Source organism: Pinus tabuliformis, chromosome J (genome assembly GCF_031772625.1).
Source record: "Pinus tabuliformis cultivar Carrire ecotype Pingquan chromosome J, CPIR1, whole genome shotgun sequence".
Taxonomy (NCBI): Eukaryota; Viridiplantae; Streptophyta; class Pinopsida; order Pinales; family Pinaceae; genus Pinus; species Pinus tabuliformis.
The window spans coordinates 1538178372-1538194088 of NC_142295.1; positions in this window are offsets into that span (position 1 = coordinate 1538178372).

The window sequence follows — 15717 nt, forward strand, 5'->3', positions numbered from 1 at the left end:
ACCCACCTTGCATCTGATAACCAATTTGAGTTTGGGGCCCAGAAGGATGTCCTTGAACAGGTTGAGCTTGGACCATCTGGCCGGAAGGTTGTCCTGGTTGGGTTTGGTACGGACCCGTTTGCCTAGAAGGATGAGATTTCTGGGTACCAGGTTGTCCTTGTGCAACCAAGGGTTGTCCTTGTGGAACAGATGGTTGAGCAGGCTGGACGGCTGATTGACCTTGAGGTTGGCCAGCTTGTCCAGAAGGATGACTAGGCTGGGCAGTAGGTTGGCCCTGTTGTACGGAAGGCTGACCCCCTTTCCCAGAAGGATACCCCTGTTGGACTGTCGGTTGACCTTGTTGAATATAAGTTTGTCCTGCTTGTCCAGAGGGATAACCTTGCTGGACACCAGGTTGACCATGTTGGATGTAAGGTTGTCCTGCTTGTCCAGATGGGTAACTTGGCTGGGTACCAGGTTGCCCCGGATAACCAGAAGGTTGATTCAGATAAGTAAAATATGGACCACCGGTGGCCAAAGGTTGTCCCTGATAGGGTTGTCCTTGTGGGCCCCCAGGTTGTCCTGGGTAAGACTGGCCGTAATATTGCTACCCTTGGGGGGTTTGCATATAAGACGACTAGCCTAGGTTAAGCAGTCCCTGAAGCTGTGCAGGGATTGCTTGGCTCCCATAGAAAGTGGTGGCATCCCAAGCAACGGATAATGGTACCGAAACCTCAACAATAGGTTGAGTAGGCAAGGGTCCGGAATGATAAAGGAACCGACCGATAGAATTGTAATAATAGAAAGGACCTTGTGTGTTCGGATCCTGAACAGCTTGTCCATACCGATCATATGGCCCCCCTCCTAGAATGGGAGCAGAAGAGGGCGGTGCACTTTGTGCAAGGTGAACAACTTTGGGTATGTGTGCCGGCTGACCGCTACTCACTTGACCATTAGGGGGACCAGCACCAGTGTCCAAAGCTTAAGACGCTATAATGGCACTAACAACCAGAGTTGAATGTGCTACACAAACAGTTGGATTTTTCAGAACTGAAGTGACAGGTGTAGTGTGGACTTGTGAAACAAAAGATCCCGTGGTGGGAGTGATGTGGGGGTCCCACATACTCGAAGCAGGGGTCCTGGCACTTACCCTATCCCTCAATGACTGGTAGCGTGGGGGGAGTGGAGAAGTAGCTGGAATGGGAGTGTCGATATTCGACAAAAGAGGTGTCTCACTCACTCTAGGAGATGTCTCATCCATGTGAGAGGTAGACATTGGAGACGAAACACTAGGGGGGGTAAAAGGAATATCGTCCTCTTCAGGCTCCCAGATGGGGTTCCAATGAATTTCTTAATCCTCGTCGTTCGGGGCATGAGAGTTGATCGGTTGGATACTCGGGATAACAGGAAGAGTATCACTCACAACCGGTACCTCAGGAGCAATGGAAGACGGAGACCCTTGATCACTTGGAACGGGAGTCGACGGTTCAGCCAGGATGACAAACTTAAAACAAAACCTAAGGGAATCTAACGATAAAGGACCCTACTCAAACTAACGCACACAAGATCTAACCAGGTAACGTTAATCGTGGCCAAATAAATTTTAAGACGCAAGGACACAACTTGACCTTTTCATGTTTTAAGAGTCGAGAAAAGGACAAAAAGGTGCCTCTAGTCGCCTTCGAATGTTTTGTGAGCCCGAAGTGACAAACTACTCAAGTGAGCCTTTTCTTTTAAGGAGTCCGAAAAGGATCAAAAGTGACCACTCTGGAGAGACTAGGCAAAGGGTTTGTTATCACAAAATCAGTACTAAGGGCTGCAGCCAAGCAAGATTTCATGTAACTCTTTCAACCAGACTTTAGACCAAAGATTAGCCTCTTTGGTCAGAGAGGGCTCTCTCACAGACTTTTGATAAAAATCAATCACAACAACAGATGGCTAACTCTTCACAAATTTATAAAAACAAAGCTGGTTGGACACATATCAAGTAAGTCTTCATTGGGCTATGGAGTCTCACACATTTAGTAAACAAAAGCACAGTCATTTCATGGAAGTCAAGGCTCTTTGCATTAAATGTTCAAACATACTTCACAAAAACCACAACTTGCCAAACATACAGGAAGTCAGAGCATAAGATATGAATTCTGAGTGATTATGTTGTAACAAGGCTATAAAAGAACATTAAGAAAATAAACCACCATCATATTTGAACAATATAATCCATTGAGAATCTTGAGAAGAAAAAACAACACTGTTTTACTATTACTGCAATAAGTCTTTACATTGGCCCAAATAAACTCTGTTTTTGTATAAAATCTCCAACCTTTTTTACATCAGAGTCATTTCTATATATAGGAAAACCAAAAATACAACTACTTGAGACTCCTCAACAAGCATGAAGGGAGCTCGAAATCCTATCATTAATTGCCTTATCCATATCTAAACAAACTAATTAATTACAAAGGTATTGCGCTGTGAAAACATAGAGTCCCATTCCCATTGAAACTCTAAGTCTATCTCCTCGTGTGCATTGATGCTTTCTTGAAATTTGACACCTGTATCACTTCAGTAATAGCCAAGACATGCTGGAGGAACATTCACTGAATGAGCAGCTTCGGATACTTGATATGTGGATGACTCATCAACTGATAAGGATCAGTGCCCTATTTTCACGGTCTCTGCCTCCCATTAGTCTTCATGCATTAAAAGACTATGCTCCAAGCCATTTAATTCTTCTAATAACCACGCATAATTCAATATGCCTTATGATCTGGACACTTTGTGAACTGAACAGGTGTACCACTCAAAATTTCGGTAACCCTACCAGAACCCTAATAATTCGGCTATAAAGTAACTTTAGGAAGACTTTAACAAAAGACAAAAATTTCACTTTTTCCTTAAATACTCACACCTGTCACCTTTTGAATATCTGAATAGCTTTGTATAATCTCCATGCTGGCCTCGAGTCATCCCTTTTAAGATTTGCTGACCTCAGCATCAATTTCATTTTTTCACATAAACAGTCATCTACAGCAGTTTCGTAGCGCGCTACGAAACTGCTGTAGGTAATCAAAACAAAGCATATGAATCTTAAAGCACTGATGACTTAACTCCGTGATTTCTTCAGCTATTTTGTACAGGTGTAAGGGCTCCAAAAAGTTTTGAAACGATGACAGCCAAAATTTATCAAAACTTGAAAAGCAAATTTCCCTTTGGATTAATCAGCTACTTTGCCTAGCTTTCTCTTTAAACTGCTAACTTCTTCCTTTAAAGCCTTGTTTTCTGCTCTTAAGCTTGTGTTCATTTGTTTCATGATTTTTGCCTACTTCAGAGCTGGCACCGTCCACAAATATGCATCAGACACTGAGTCATTTTGGCTCATTAGACTTGTTCTGCCTTTTATTACAGCCTTTTTATAATTTGCATATCTTACTGCCCTTTCCTTAGAAACATTTTTAATCTGAGGTATTTCTTCTTGTGTTGTTCCTGCTTGTTGCTTGATAGAAATGACATTTCCACCTTGACTGATGATAACCCTATTACCCTTGTTTTTACTTTTGGCTGCTTGAACTGTTCTGGTCAAAACCTCAAGTACATCTGTACTAGGCACTTCTAAAGGTGCCTTCTCTTTCTGCGCTTTCTCCACTTCTTTCATTTGTCTTCTTGTGACTGGTCTACGTGGCTTGAAAGCATATTCTTTACTAGGCTCTTCAAATTTCAATCTTTTTGAAGCTCTTGGTTTTTTAGTACTTTCGGGTGAAGATTGAGTGAGGTCAATATGCATTGGCTGCACTGGTTGATCTTGCTCAAACTCTATTGGTTCAATCTGTATTGGCTGATCTTGCTCAAGTTCAATGGCTTCAAGTAAGTCATTTAAACTGCCTTTTGAAATAGGGCTTTCTTCCACAGTAATTGACTTACCCTTCTCCTTGTTTAGCTGACCTCTGGTTTTCACCCTTGAAATCTTTTCAACTTCACTTGGTTTAGCTTCATCCTTCTTTTTCTGGATCTTCTGCTTTGATGACTGAGGTGTCTCCTTAGATGATGACTTAGGAGTTTCCTTTACTGATGATTTAGGTGTCTCTTTTGCTGCCACAGACTTCTCTGATTTCCTTAATTTGGTTTTAGGCTTCTTTTGGTCTGTCACCTCTTTTCTGAGCTCAGCCAGAGTGGGTTCTTCACTCCTTTCTTCCCTTTCCCTCACAGGCAATGGAGTGAGGCCTATTTTGCTTGGAAAGCCGGCCATAAACACAAATGAATCCCAATCTCTGCCAATCTTTTGTAAACCATCCAACACCAGCAACTTTACTAAACCATGATGAAACAAGGATGTTTCACAACCATCTTTCTTTAACTGGATTTTATCACACATTTTACTAATGCTTCTGAACAAATAGAAAGGTATATCTATTGAAGCCTTACCTGTGAAATGCAAAAAAAGTTTGAAGTGGTAGGAGTAAACTTTATTGAACCTTCCCTCGCATGTTAGGTATTTCTGGATGCATGTGAGGAGCATAGCATAATGTTCTTTTATGTAACTCCTTGGCACCGCTTTGGTGAGGTCCTCATTTTCATAAGGTTCCTTAAAAAATTCTTTACAGGGACTCATGTCGAATTTAAAGTTTTTGAACCATTCTTGACCTCCCCTTGGAATTTCAGTGACAGTGGAAATAACTTCAGGAGACACAGGAAACTCTAACATTGACACCTTTGAATTTAGTCCAGTAAAATTCAATGCGAAAGCCTTCGTTACCTCTGCATGTCCTCCCTTCAACTTCTCGCAGAACCTCCAGCAACCAGCATTTCGAAAGGCTCTTGCGACACCTTCATCCCTGAGTGTAACATCAAGCCCCTCCGGCTCTGTCCTCAAGCACTTACCAGATCGATGTTTCCTCTTTTCCATCTTGCTTCGAATATTTTCACACAGGGAACTAATGGCAGCTACAGCGCGAAAACAATCTCGACTTTGGAGTGCAGGCTCGCTTGCAATGATCCCTTTAAATAAGAACTCGGGCTTCTCATACAGCAAACATGTTTACACATTATGAAAACACATTATGACATAACCATACCTCGTAACATCCCTTAAGCTGACATTCATATGCATGACTCTGGACCTTATGGCGGAATGATGATTTATCATGACCTGGAGATGACATCAACTGACAAACATGAACGGACCTATGACTCACCCCTCCAGGATTTGACATTCCAAGAACAAGCGCTACAAAAACCCTGAAACCCCGATTTCGTAGCGCGGACAGTTCAAATTTAACAAGACGCGCTACGAAATGGCTGATAAACAGTATGCTGCGAAAAGACAGAAACATCATTGCGCAGCTAAATTGACCAAACAAACATGCGCTGCTAAACTGCGCAAAGTACTAATGACATGACATGTCTTAACTGACAATGATGGAGGGTATCTAACGATTTTTTTCTTACACGAACTTACATCAATACCTTTTGAAATTCAAATTTCAAAGTGACACACACATATAAACCTATTCACAAAGCTGAAAACCTTTATATGAAACTTGTGGACAACATTACATACATGAACTATGGTTCTAAGTGATAACAGGGTTTACCAAACAAATCCGTAAAATTGCATATACACCTTGGCAGTCATATGAAAACCAAGGACTTCCCGTACGGCAGTCAATCTTCCCGAATGCTGTGTTCGGTGCGTTACGGCTTGTAAGGCGGCAGACACGGCTTCCTGTGGATACAGGATGATAACCTAGTGGGGTCTCCCTTATATACACGACGGTACGTGGGAGCTCAAGTCCGTGCTAGACCACTATCGAGTCACAAAAGGAGGAATCACCCAACCGTAATGTGAAACAACAGTGACTAGGTTTAACGACGCCGGAGCACGTCTCTAGCCTAGACCTCTAAATAGTGAGTGTTATGTTCCAATGCGTTTTTAAGTTCATTCAGTTCATTTTATGGTTGATCTTTGATTAGGTTTCGATTTCCAGGTCCTACCGTATGTAATCTCTCACAATTCCCTAAATGCAAGCTATATGCCAAAGAATATCATTCCATTCGATGAACACTAACTACGAGAGAGTTGAGAATTTTTCAATCAAACAAAATGACCACAAACAATCAAGAACCACTCTAATGCAGCTAATGGCAATAAACGAAACTTTTCCTTTTTCCAAAATCACTAATCAATGAAAAGCTCTAATTTCCATTAACTAATTCAACGCAAAAGAGACTTGTTCATTTTCTTTTCAATGGCAAAGTGCACTAAACAAATTTTGAGAGATAATAACACCGAGTAAAAGAAACAAATTTCACTCAATGAGAACACAATCAAATCCCCAAAACACCAAGACAGTCCTTCAAACCAAGAAGAAAGCACAAAGACCTCTATGAGCTATGTGATCTAAGCCCAAACAAAGCCAAGCGAAACCCAAGCAGAAGAGAAGCAAATCACTTGAATAACAAGAAAAAGCTTTGACAACTACTGAGCAAATGCAAACGAGTAATCACAAAGTTGACTGGATGATCAAAGAACCTAAGACTCCTACGGAAGGCTCGATACACAAGGCCACTAAATGCCCTAGGGTTAAAATGTGAAATCGATAGAAAGAGGCAAACACCCGAAGGATGGAGGTCTAAAACCAGTCAAACAAGGATCAAACACACTCCAGTAATTGAAAAAGACGCAGCAAGATACAAATCCAAGCTCAGAGGGCTCGAAAACAAGCAATCTGGAAAAGTTAATAGGCCTGGTGCGACTGTCAGGCTGTAACTCGCGCTTATAATGGATTGGCGCGGGTTGTCTTAGAGCAACATGCGCCAATTGGCGCAACTATCGGGCTAAAAAGCGCGCTAATAAGGCTTGCTAAGCCAAAAATAAAAACGAGTAGTTTAGGGCTTGGTTAACAGTACCCAGGTAGACCAGGAAGCAAGAGACAACAAGAAATCCAACCCAGAAAGCTATCTAAGCAATCAAACAAGAGAACCAAAGAGATAAGACACACTCCCCAGTGGAGTCACCAAATTGTTGTGGAGGTAAATCCTCTCTGTGGACAGAGACGATCCCTACTAGCCCAGACCGGGTCTAGCAACAATCAAACAATGCTACCATGCAAGTTCCTAATTGCAAATAAAAAGTGGATGATGAGAACCTACTTGGATTCCAACGCTAGTATTCGTAGAAGAGACATCGCCCTCATTCCTTTGCGTCAGCCGGTCACGATCCCCATGATCTCTGTGATTGGAGACCTGCACATGCACAGAACAACACAAATACAAGCATAAAATCCAATAGATGCAACTATATATCAGTCAGAAAAGATATAAATCAACATCAATCATAAGACAAATGAGAGTGGAACCATAATGATAGTCATCTATTATTGATAAATAACAAAGAAGAATACAACCATTGTTCTGACGTCAAATCCTCCTTTGGCTGGGAGTCAGCTACACAAGTCTTGTAAAGCTTGTTGGGATGGGAGCAATCCTCTCTCTCTTTGGTGACAAGAATATCCTCACTTAGATTTGGCTTTATGGGTGCAAAGAAGGCTCTTGCAGCTTCAAACTCTTGAATTCCTGGTATTCTCTATCACTATACTAGAACTGGAACTACTAGCTTGCTCAAGGCATAGAGACAAGCTTTTATAGATAGAGAGGAAAGAGATAGGATCAAGCACATTATTCATGGGATTGGGCTTTATCACTTGGAAACTTCCATGAAAGGTGGCAAACCACTTCCCTTCTATGGAGATTTGAAGCTAAACCATCCTAGCTCAACATAGATTCGGTTGGTGAATGGGTTAAGGAGAACCTTCGGAAGCTTGTTGGTTGAAAACTTTACTCAATTCGGTTGGCGCAAGTGCGACTTTGAGATAGAGCGCCAATAGCGCGCCCTCTTTAGAGGATTTCCCTCATTGGCGCGGGTAGTAAACTGTGGACCCGCGGTAATGCAAAAAGAGATGTTTTCAGGGGTATTTTGCAGGAGATGTCTTCAGGGCATATGAAACTCATACTTAGAGGAATATGATGCAAGTGGTTTCAGGTCATGTCACTTCTCACAGGTCCCGGAATGAGTCCTCCAGTGCACGGGTGAGGGGTAACAGGGACGGTGACAAATGGTGACAAATTGCTGTGTAACAAGGACCATGGCTATGATGTGATATTTGGCAAGGGAAAGGATTTACTATGTCACATAGCTTGAGGATAGGTGAAGAAGATCGAGGTTTGAATGAAGAACCTCTACAAATTGGATGTATAAGGTTGTGTTTCTTTGAGAATTAAAGCAGAGAAGGTGCAGAGTTAATACATCGGTGAGTTGTGGCATCGAATATTGAGTCACTTGCACCACAAATATTTGATGATCATGAAATAAATTTCTACAAAACTTCCCAAGGGTACATCAGAGAAGAGAGACACATGAAAAGGGTGCACATTGGGGATGTACACCAAAGCATCCTTTCACTAAACAAATTCAAACGCAAGCGATCTTTGTTTGAGTTCACTGATATGTGTGGAGACCATTCTCGACAACGTCCATGACCAAGCATATGTATTATGTAATATTTGTTAATGATTTTCCCATAAGTTTTGGGTTTTATTCATGCAGAAGAAAGATCAGACATTCACTAAATTTTGTAAATTTAAAGCACTAGTCGAGAAAGATACCAGAAGGAAAGTTAAATATATCAGAAGTGACAACGGTGGAGAATATGTGTCAAATGACTTCAAGAACATATGTTCTTTAGAAGGAATTAAATGAGGGTTAATAGCACCTCATAACCCATAACAAAATGGCATGGCTGAAAGGAAAAACATAAGTATTATGGGAGAGACATAGGCTATGTTACATGATTAGGGCCTGTTGTTGCACTTGTGGGTTGAAGCTTGCAACACAATTGTTTATTTATACAATGGAAGCCCTTAATGAATTCTCAGGATGAGTACACTAGAAGAATATCTTTTAGGTAACAAACTAGATGTGGCACACTTCAATATATTTGGTATCAGTCTACTATCATGTTACCAAGATGCACAGAAAAATCTAGATCCAACAATTAAGGTGGCCATATTTGTGGGCTACACTAATACACCTCACAACTATCGAGTGTACCTTCCATCCAACAGGATGATTCAAACTTAAATAGTAACACAAAAACTTACAAATATAATCATAACAATAGAGATGCAGAATAAAAATTCTTAATCTCATTAATAGAAAAATATTGAACTATGCTTACAAAAAAAATGGAAATACGATAGCTCAGGCTATGGTAGCTTATCTCTGAGAAGATATGTGGTGGCTACATTCCTCTAAACTATGTTATAATGAGTCTCAAGGGCCTATTTATTATTGCAAAGAATGATAAAACCCTAAACAATCAAAACCCTAACCCCAGGAGATGTAACGCCAAGAATTTGTGGACCCCGTTGGGGTTAGTTAGGCAGTTAACTTCTCGGGGTCGTAACTTGGTCACATTATCTTCGTTTGGTCCATATACCTTGTTGGAAAGGTATCTATGAGTACTAAAAGTTTTGATGCATGCCTCTACCTATGACTATGGTCCTACCGTAGACCCAAAAAAAATGTCGTTTATGGTGTCAAAACTGCTTTGGAAGTTCACGACCTAAAAAAGTGCTAAAATTAATAAATGATGAAATGAACAAGGAAACAAACGAAACTGACTGGGGGGTCTAGGTGGAATAGACAGGTGCAAACCAATATCCACCTGGATCATTCCTCCCCCCTAGGAAACAATGGTCCCCATTGCATGCAAAGCTTGCATGAGGTGAGGAAATTTCTGCTGAACTTGGTCCCTGGTGAACCACTTGCCCCAGTGAATGAGTTGGCCTGGTTTGACAACTCGATATAGTTGTATCCTCTGTTGATGAGTGTTCTTGATTTATCTATCCATGATATGATTAGTTGTGGCCTATTCCATGTAGTCCAGGTTGAGCTCTATTGGTGTGCACTATTTTGCAATGTCAGATGTGTCCAACAATGGTGGAAAGTATTGCTGAAGGTGATCTACATTGAACACTAGGTGTAGACCAAAGAACGGCCGGATGTTGAGCTCGAAGGCATTGTCACCGATGACCTTAAAAATGGTGTATGGCCCATATCGGGGCAGGTGAAGCTTGTAGTGGGGTCCAACAAGGCGCTCCTTCTCCAAATGTAGCCAAACTTTTTTGCCCACCTAGAACTTGTGCGACACTTGATGTTGATCATGGCGCTACTTGTACTTAGCATTAGCTCTATCCAATACATCATGGACCTGATGGAAAATGTGTTGGATGCGCTCAATGAAATTGTTAGCCCTCAGCTTTGGACTGACCGTGAGTCAAATATACCTGGGTGGCTACAAAATTAAGGCCACATCAATAGGGAATACTGGCTGAAATCCTAGCCCTAACTGAAAGGGGTTATGGCCTGTTGAGCTGTGAAGAGATTTGTTGTAGTTGTTTTAGACATAGGGGAGACTTTCATCCCACTTGTGTGGATGCTTCGAGCTGTACATGCGTAGAATGTGTATGTTCATCTTGTTGACAACCTCTGTTTGGCCATCAGTTTGGGATGGAAAGTGGTGGACTTAGTAATTTTTGTATCCAACATCAACCAGAGACTTGACCCAAATGCACTCACGAATCTGTTCTCCCGATCTAAGACAATGGATTGTGGGATCACAAATTTTACCCATACTCGCTCAAAGAAGAGCTTAGCAGTGGCCTCTACTGTGATACTCTTCTTGTAGGCCACCATGATGGCCATCTTAGAGAATCTATTGACGACCACAAAAATGAAATCATTGTCATTATTAGTAGAAGGAAGGCCCGACATGTAATCCATGGAGATAGATTACCAAGGTCGGCTAGGAGTAGGTAGGGGAGTATACATGCCTTGCTTCTTGATGGTTGGTTTGGAAATGGCATAGGCAATGCAAGATCTAATGTAATTCCCAACATCCTCACAAATCTCTAGCTAGTAAAAATACTTCTGCAATACTACCACTATTTTCTCTACTCCAAAATCTCAAATGAGCCAACTGTAGTGTGCCTCCCAAATCATCTTGGCACATTCACTTGAAGGAAAATATGTGTCCCAAGTGGCATAATAGTGCATCTTGAAGGTGAAAATTTGGAGCTTGCTTCCCTTCCAGGAGCACCTGGTATATGTTGTCGAATTTTGGATCGCTCTTGTAAAGATGTAGCCACACCAATCTCTCGTGCCCACAGGAGTCGGGCATAGTGGTAAACACCATGACCAATGGTTGGCTGAGGCAATCAACAAAATTATTGGTGCTTCCCTTCTTATACTTAATGTTCAAATGGAATTTTTGTAAATAGGTGGACCATTTTTTATGGAAATCATTCTGCGACTTCTCTTGTGTTTGTATGAACTGTAAAGGTTGGTGGTCTGTGTGGATGATCATTTCCTTCCCCATAATGTAATGCTTCCATTGATGGTAGGCCTGCACAATGGAATACATTTCTTCTTCATAAGTGGGGTATCTTTAGACTGTGTCTAAAAGTGTCTCACTGTGTTAAGCCATTGGATGCCCATGCTAAGTAAGAATCGCACCAATAGCATAGTCAGAGGCATCTGTATCAATCTCAAATGGTTGTTGTAGGTGTGGTAATGTGAGAGATAGTGTAGAACAAAGGAAATTATTCAACTCGGAGAACGATTGTTGTTGGTACCGACCAAAAGAAATTCTTTCGGTCTGCCCTTTATGACTTCAACTAAAGGCCAAGTGATATGAGAGACCCCAACACAAACCTACAGTAGAAATTACTAAGACCCAAAAAGCTGTGGAGCTCGGTTAGACTGGTTGGGGCTACCCAATCATGAATGACTTGTATTTTATATGGGTCCGCGTGTACACCATGCCCATCAATGATGTACCCTAGATATTGAACCTGGGTCAGGCCAAAGGTGCATTTCTCCAAGTTATCACACAACTTGTGTTGGCGCAGGGTTTGAAGGACATGTTTAATATGGAGGAGGTTCTCTTCCCAAATCTCGCTGAAGATCAATATGTCATCCAAATGCACCACCACGAATGCTTTGGTCAAGGGTCGCAATATATTGTCCATCAATCTCATGAAGGTTGTAGGGGAGTTTGTCAATCTGAATAACATGAGCAACCATTCGAAAAGGCCCTCATTGGATTTAAAGGTAGTGTTCCACATGATGGAGGGCTTGATAGGCACCTGGTGATAACCTGAATTGAAGTCAATCTTGGTCAAATATTTGGCCCCATGGAGTTGGTCTAGAAGGTCATCAATTCACAGAATTGGGTGCCTATTTTGGAAAATGATCTTTTTCAGTTCTCGATAGTCAATACAGAGCCTCCAGGTCCCATTCTTCTTCTGTACTAATAAAATCAGGCTCCCACAAGATGATGAGCTTGGCCTGATGTGCCCTTTCTGTAATAATTCTTGAATCTTCCTCTTGATCTCATTATTCTCCATAATAGAGCATTGATAGATTGGTCCATTGGGCAGCGGAACAACCAGGGTCAGATTGATGGAGTGCTTCACCTGTCAGTGTAGAGGTACCCTTGTGGGTCAGGCAAAATATCCCTGTACTCCTCCATGACCTTCTCCATCTCCTGCTATTGTGCAGAGGAGACCTTCCTAGAAGCCATGGCAACAACCTTCTTCTTGCCCTGGGGACAAATCATAAGGAAAACAAATTTCCTGGCCTAGGAAGTGATCTTACTACATTTCTTTGCAGTGATCAAAGAGATGGCAGTACGCAGGGCTACCTTCAGTATCATGTATAACTTATTATCGAAAGTAATGATCACAGAGAGAGGTCTAGAATCATAGACAACATGTTTCTTCCATAAGTATGGTTGTCCTAACAATACATAACAAATTTCAAGAGGATAAATGTCACAAAGTACCTCATCTATGAAGGGCTTGATGTTGTAGTGAAGGAGATACTACTGGCTAACATGACTATCTCATCCTTGGTGAAGTCAGCGCATGGTGTATGGATGTGGATATCCTATAGTCTTTAGGCCTAACCACTTCATGACCTATGCTGAAATGAGGTTCTTTTGGCTCTTGCTATCGGTAGTGAACTGCAGCGGAGAACCCTTCACCCACATCTGAGAGTCGAAGAGGCATTCACCCTCCTCTAGATCTTCAGGCTCAATCTTTTAGATCTTGGTGGTGGCCACAGTGGAGCTAGGCTATGCGTTAATGATCTGCTTCACTTTGTCATTTCCCTTATAGGGTTCTCATTTAGAGTCAGAACATGCGTCTGATTCAGAAGACTTTAGCTTAGCCATCAGTGACTGCTTGGCCCAACACTCACCTCTATTGTGAGTGGATTTCTTATGGAACTCACACAATTTTCCTGTGTCCTTCCTCATCTTTGGGTGTTGTTATTTGCTTGCAGCTTTGGTGGGCTATCCTGGGTAGCACCTCCTTAGCTTGGTCCTTTGTTCTATGGTTTGGGGGTTCCTTTTCCTTTCTTTGGATTCACAGATCCAAGGTATCTCTTCTTCTGTTTAAACATCTACTCAATCCTGACAGTGTACCGATACACCATGTCGAGCAAGGAAATGTCTAGGAATTCCATCTTGTCTTGGATGTACTTGTGTAGAAAACCATGGTACTTGAGCACCAAAAGTTTCTCATTATTCTTGATACCCAGCTTCGTGTGAAGGGTATGGAAAATATTTGTGAACTCTAGCACATCTTGTTCCCTTCCCTACTGTACCATGGTCCACTCTATGTATTTGTCTTCATATCACTTGATAGGTTAATATTGTTCCTTGATGGCATCTTAGAAAGAATTCCAAGTGGGTGCAACTGACAAAAATGAGGGTTCATTCTCATCCTTTCATTCACAGTAGGTTTCCCACAAATCCTTGATGTGTGGGGTAGATTTAAGAAGTGAAAAAGTAATATTTTCCTGATTGGAAAAGTCATGAACTGAAAAATATCCTTCCAATAGATTTAGTCATTTATCTACAATGTCCGCATCTATTAGGCCTTTGAATATGGGAATATCAAAGTTAACTTGTACCTTAAAAGGAGTGTCGCCTATTGAGTGGCTGCTACGTGAAGATGCATCGCCTATGGGTAGTCGTCGAAGGTTCTGGGCAAAGTTATCCATCATCACATCCCTCTATTGCTCAAGGGCTTCCTCGAGCAACATTTTGAAAGGATCTCTTGTCCCCCATCTTTATTTTCTTCTGCCATGGGAGGTCTTCTGGTTTTACGAGGATGATCTTGAGTGGTTCAACTAGATCAAGCCCTAACTCCTTATACCCTGACCTCGTTTGGGACATCCAAAGAAAAATAGAGAAACATAAGACCCCTCTGATACCATTGACCTGAAATTAAAAGCATAGATGCAGCAAAAAAACACTTCATTTCATGAATAGAAAAATATTGAACTACGCTTACAAACAGAATGGAAATATGATAGCTCGGGCTATGGTAGCTTATCTCTGAGAAACAATATGGTGGCTACAAGCCTCTGAATTGTTTTAAAATGAGGGTCAAGGGCCTATTTATTATTGGAAAACATGAGAAAACCATAAACAACCAAAACCCTAAAGAGATGCAACGCCAAGATTTTGTGGGCCTCGTTTGGGTTAGTTGGGTAACCAACTTCCTGGAGTCATAACTTGGTCATATTACCTCTGTTTGGTGTGTATGATACCTTGTTGGAAAGGTCTCTCTAAGTACTACAATTTTCACCATAATGTTGGAAATAATACTGAGAGTGGGGGGGGTGAATCAATATTATTAAGTCAATTATTTTTCCTTTCACACCTAGATCATATACGCTACATCTAGTGAAAGCCGCATATATACGCAACTACAGCTAAGGAAACCAGCGTATACCATGCAGACTTAGAATTTAATTTATTCTATAGATGTTGATCATTAATCTATGCATCAGAATCATATAAACAGTAACCAGGAACAGTAAAATAGATCAGAAGACAATCACACACAAGAACACAAGATATAAGGTGGAAACCCAATGTGGGTGAAAACCACCTGCTACAATTCGTCTCTAACTTATTTTAATTAGAAACTTCTTTTTACAATGTTTCTGTACTGGTGCAGACTTATACCAGTACGCAGGCTTCTACCTGCAGAAAGCTACAACCTTCTCTCTTTCTCCAGCCTCTCCTAGAAGGGAGCTACAACCCCCTTAGCTCTTGTACTAGTTTAGGTACTAGTACATAGCTGCTGACCTACAGAAGGCTACAACCTTCTCTTTCTTCCAGGGACCATGTTTCATAAATTTTCAGACTGGATCCATGAATAACATCAATCAAACATCAAGAATTTCTGCATCAAACAATCTCCTTTTCACCCATCAAAACTGAATCAAATAGACACTTCTCTGACAGCTGTACCCAAAACATAGAAACAGTAACCATAGACCAATTCTGAACCCAGATCACTGCAGTAATCAATAGAAGCAGCTAGAACATAATTTAAGAGACGTACGCTACTTCAATATTCAGAACTCTGCGTGCATACGCTTCTGCGTTAAGACCAACTTGTGTATACGCACTTTTGACTTACATAAACAGCGTGTATACGCAGCTTCGCTTCACTAAACCTACGTACAGATCTATAAAGATAATTCACTCCTTCAAATATTCAGATGTTGGTTAACCCAGATTATCATATTTATAGATCAAGCGTGTGCCACATATAACAGATCAAAATCATACAAAGATACTATTACTCAAGCCTTAATAT